At 51.3% G+C, this 5,253-nt stretch overlaps 1 protein-coding gene across 1 annotated transcript in view; it reads left to right on the top strand.

Moving 5' to 3' along the window:
* Positions 1 to 5,253, top strand: part of IGBP1 (immunoglobulin (CD79A) binding protein 1) — a 12,956-nt gene that overhangs the window by 723 nt on the left and 6,980 nt on the right. The gene's annotated exons all lie outside the window — the stretch shown is intronic.

The raw sequence follows: 5,253 nt of genomic DNA, 5'->3' as shown, positions 1-5,253 counted from the left end.
CTGCAAAATAGCTGCAGTTTCTGTGTCCAGAGCCAGGCTGAGCCTAGAGGTGATGCAGGTACTTAATTAGGAGGATTGCTTAAATACCTTCCCTATAGCCACCTCACTGTGCATGGCCAGATCAGAGGGAGGTGAAACCGGGAGGGGCTGTGAACTCTGCAGAGCATTGCAAAACGAGCTGGTGAGAAAAAAACGGGAAGGATCTTGTGGAGTGAGAGATTCAGCCAGGAGGGTGGGAAATGTGATTTGCATTTGGTAACTACAAACACACATAGCCTGGGGTAGAGGAGAGGAGCCACAATAGCTAGGAATGCCCTGTGGAGATGTCGTGATCCCCTCCTAGAGAGGTCCCATTTGAATTTCTGCCTGGGAAAACGCAGGGGCAAGTGCTGAATATGCAGAGTCCTCTCCTCCTCTCACTCCTTGCATCTTGACTGCAAGCCCAACAGGGAAGAGCTGGGAAAGGACTGGAGGGGTCAATCAGCAGTGAGGACCTTAGGCTCCGTTTGTGTCCTGCGGGAAATCGGAAAGCACTGTAATTAGTCGAAGGGTGCAAAGGGTCAGGCTGGCAGGAAGGAGGATGGTGGGGAGGTGACAGTTAAGTGGCAATGCTCTGAGTGGGAGGCGTTGTAATCTCGGCCCACACCTGGACTTACCAGGCTTGTGAGATCTGCTGGACTGGAAGAGTTTCCCATGGACCGAGAGCCAGAGCAAGGCTGTCGGGCATCAGATGATGGATCCTGAGGGAAGAAACCCTGTGCTTGGTCCCAGGGGTTGAGGGGATCCATCTGACTGGATGCACTTTCTCTCTCTAACCCTGCTTGGGCAGAAAAGCCAGCAGGAGGGTGCCGGGGGAACATGGAGCCCCTTCACCCCACCCGGGCTAGCGCAAGCACCCTCTGAGGTAAAAGACGGGAAAACTTGGACCCTGACATCACCCTCCGGTGGCTTCCAGCACCAGTCAGTGCAACCTTCTGCCAGAGAAATCGGTGCAAGAGGGCTTTTCTCTAACCCTCTACACCTTCGCTTCCACCACAGACATCTCCAGCTCTGGCAGATAGCCCTTCAGGACCTAATAAACCTGGGCAAGGACGGCAGCAGTGCCCCTGAAACCGAGAGCATCTCTGTAACAATTGTGGCTTTGCAGCCCTTCAGACACTTCCTCACGCGTTTCTTTTGCCCCGCTTTCACAATCGGTCCTCTCCAGACTGTGGTAGGCTGCTGTCATTACCCTCTGCTTCACGAACCCTCGCCGGGCTCACTGCTAATGTGATGGTTCTACCTCTTTGACTTTCCTGTCATTAGCCATTTTTCCCTATGACTTGTGGCTTTTTGTTTATCTCCCTCTCTGGAAATGAGACTCCCTGCAGCTGAATTCTCCATGGCCATGGCAGAAGTCCTTCACTTTCTGGTGCTGTGAACTGACATGGGAGAGAGGGCTCTGAAAATGGCTTGTGCACAGAAGAAAACCATCCCTCCACATAAAACGTGGTGAGAACCAGGCAAAGGGCTTGCTCTGAAAAGCCTCCTCTCGGTTACTGCTTGATTTTTAATTTGGGCTTGAGAGGAGCTAATGCTGGTATGAATGTGATCGTTCTCTGCTGGTTAGGCTTGTGCAGACAATGAAGTCTGGAGAAAGGAGGGTGATTTTCACGGACTCTTTTGGCTTTGCTGCTAAAGCACTGATATTTTTTTTTCCCCCTTTTATTTCTTTATTCATTGAGGGATGCTGCATAACTTATTCCAGGAGGATAATCTGAGCAAGGGCAACAAGCTGTTGGTAATCAAGTAAGCATTTTGGAGAAAGAATGACTCTGTGTTCAAGAACACGTTGGGATATTTCTTCCCTACAGCCCTGGATTGCAGCTCAGACAGGACCGTGGGTCAGGACCTCCACCTGCTTTTCGCTTGTGCTCTTCACGAAGAAAGCTAAGCTAGAACAAGGAGAAGGCACAGGATGGGGCCACTGGCTAGGGGCTTAGCTGTTGATCAGCGTCTATACTGCTGTAAATATTTGGGGGATGTTGCTTTGACCTTTGGGATGGTTGGTGCCTACACTATCACACCGCAAGACATAAACATGAGTAAATGCTTGTATTTAAGGAAAAACCCTTGCATCTCTGTTCTCCTTTATTTCTGGGGTGTTAAGCAATATCATGATGCCCTAAGGATTACAAATAATAATAGGGATTGTCCTTACGGGGATCTTCAGCTGAGGGACAGGGACAAATCAACATAGGTGAGTAACAGCCATAAGACCAGAGGGGGAACTAGGCTGCAGACTGAGGGCCCTTGGGCATAGCTTGAAGGACAGTTGCAGCAATGGCTGTGTGAAGCTCAGAGGGGAAGCAGACCTCCATCCCTTCGCCTAGGCTGGGCAGGCTGGCGTCCCTTCCAGCTCTGTATTTCAGCAAGTTGCTCAACGGGAGTGGGAAAGTCCCAGATACTGCGGGTTTGTGGTATCCCCATCATGTCCGCAGGGGCCAGGAGGAGTGGGGTGGCATTTCTGAGCCCCCTGGTATCCCTTCACCAGCCCATATTTCTCCCTCTTGCTTGCTTGAACTCCTCCACGTTCAGTGCGGGCGGCATCCCGGAGGCTGCTCACGGTGGATTTTTCGAATCGCCTTTCTGCCAGTACAGAGAAGATGCCGTGGCCTTCTCGTTGAATCACTAAATAGTAGCGTCTTCCCTTTGTGCATCCCTGGGGACACTGCCTCCAAGGTCCGTCAGAAAGTGAGTTAAAGCAGGGAGGGAGCTGCAGAACAGTCTCCTCTCCAGGGCAGAAGCTGACGTGGGCCCGTGAGCCACCCCGGGGTTGCCATCCGACTGGGCTTTTCCAGGAGCATCCTCCCACCAGCCCGGAACCGGGGCCGTACAGATTTTGAGGACTTTCTCAGCTTGCGTGTGTGTCAGCCATGACCACTGTGCATGTCCGGTGTGGTGGAGTAAGGAATTTCCAGGCACGCTTCAGTCTGGCTGGAGCAGCACGGGTGTGCCGTAGGACGACATGCAGAAGCTCTAACATCTTCCAGGAAGACTGGATGTACATGTAACGTGCTGGAGCTCCTGGAAAGCACCGGACAGGCCTTCTGGATGTGCATGGCCAGATGTTCTACACATGTGCGTTAAATGCAATACACCGTGGGGGTTGGTTTTACTACCTGTGTAATGGAAAGCACGTGGGTACGTTTCATGTCTGGAAGTGGAAACATAAGAACCCTCCAGAAGCTGAGGCTGATCCCTAGACGTTGACTTTATGCTGAAAACCTACCGCACCGAGACACCCGGCAGAACTGGGGAGCAGAAGAGATCGATCCCCAGCTTGCCAAAGCTCCGGGAAACTCCCCCTTTTCACATGCAGTGGGACTAATCACAGCTACTATTCCTGTGGTCCCCAGCTTGAGGATCATTGTGGTGTGAATAGGGGCTTGCCTTCCAAAGAATCATTTCTTTTTTCCTTGCGTTGAGAACATTAGCTCTGTAATTAGAAGGGGCAGCGCAAAAAACCATGTCCTGCCAGGCGGACCTCGGGCAGGAGGAGAACAGCACGTGCGGGTACTTGCAGTTTGCTACGCTGGAGCTGAAGAGCAGACCGTGGGTGATTCTGGTCACTAACCCTTACTGATTTCATGCCTCTCTCGTGTAACTGAAAGCTATTCTCAACCAGTCGGGACAGCAGATAAAAACAGGGGGGCTGATTAACTTCTAGCAAGGAGATTCAGGAGCTTCCAACCAGCTAACCCACTCGGGCTCTTAGAGGCAAAGCCTTCTCCATCTCAAAGGAAACTGGGCCTCACACGGATTTCCTATTCTCTTGGCCTAGCTTGCCTGGTGAGCCGGGATAATGTGCTGCTCAAGGCCTGTCCTGTGCTGCCTCTGACAATCTGGGTCAAAACTGCCTCTCCCACCCCCCAGTTTTAAGGGGAGGGGAGGTGGGCTGAGATCCCACGCTCCATCATCAGCCTATTCACAATTACTTGGGAGAGCAAGGCTACGAACCTGCCTGGCTTGCTCTGAGAGGTGAAGGCCTCCAAGGAGAATGCCCTAAGGAGACGTTTGTTAAAGATTAAACAGAGAGATCCTATAGAAAGGTGACCTGTGAACTGCTCAGAGACTCTCCGGGTAACACAAAGGGTAATGCACCGGAGGAGTTCACTCTGGCAGTCTCTTTTGCTCTGATCCTTGAGAGTGCTGCTGAAATTTGAATCTTGGCGGTTACAGGGGGTGATGATGCGATAGGTTTACTGTAGCTTTTAACTAACACATATGAAGGGGCGAGATGCTATATTGAGAGTGGGATTGCTCCGATGAAAGTGAACTGGTTGTAATTGTTGGGGATGCCAAAGCATCTTCTGCTAGTGAAGAACAAACGGCTGTAGACTCTTGGCCCCGTTCCACTCCCGATCATTATACTAATTAATTTTCCCACTGCCAGACACAGCGTTGTTCTTCACCTCCTGCGTGGCATGCAGGAGCGCCACGGAACGACGCGGTCAACTCTTGACATACCTCACGCCACCGGCGCCTGCCTTTGCAGCCTGAGCAAAGCGGTCACACGGAGGGAGAGTAACACCACTGCCGGATACTCAGGGCACAGCAAAGTGAAACCTAAACCCACAGCTCTTCTGGTTTTTATGAGTAAGATTTTATCAAGCTATCTCACGTAGGTATGAAGAAAACAAACAGCGTAAATCATAAAGTGACTCATTCCTGGAGGCCGAGTGCTTCCAGCCGGCCCTGAATGACTATTACACCATATACATTTCTCACACCTAGGTCAATTACCTGTGTTTCTAAGGGACCAACATCAGTTTGTAGAAGCCCAGCTTTAACCCTTACCTGTCTTATGCCTGTTTAAATTTCAGAGATATCGTAAGAAGGGACTTAGGAGCTAAATAAAAAAGAAATGAGAAAGGCTGCTTATCTTGCTTTTGTTATAAGAATAATACAGAGAGAAATGGAAGGTGCTGTGCTTAAAAAAATAAAACGTAGCACTACACTACCGACCGTTCATGCTGTGCATTGCGTGCTGCCAGGATCGTCTGTCAGATTTAGGTCCCAGGCCATGCAGCCATAGCCCTGTACAGCACAAGCCCGTACTGAACCCAGCTGGTGTCCTAAGGCTTAATGTCATCCGGGCTCTCCCAAGAGCAGGAGAGGACCCCGCGTGTCACCTGCCGTCCCAGACTGAGGATCTGCCCTAGCACCCGGGGCGGGACGCGCTCCCTCCGCGACCTCCACACCCGCCTGGGA

Source organism: Pygoscelis adeliae, unplaced genomic scaffold, assembly GCF_000699105.1.
Source record: "Pygoscelis adeliae isolate BGI_AS28 unplaced genomic scaffold, ASM69910v1 Scaffold216, whole genome shotgun sequence".
NCBI lineage: Eukaryota > Metazoa > Chordata > Aves > Sphenisciformes > Spheniscidae > Pygoscelis > Pygoscelis adeliae.
This window is presented reverse-complemented; position numbering and strand designations above follow the sequence as displayed.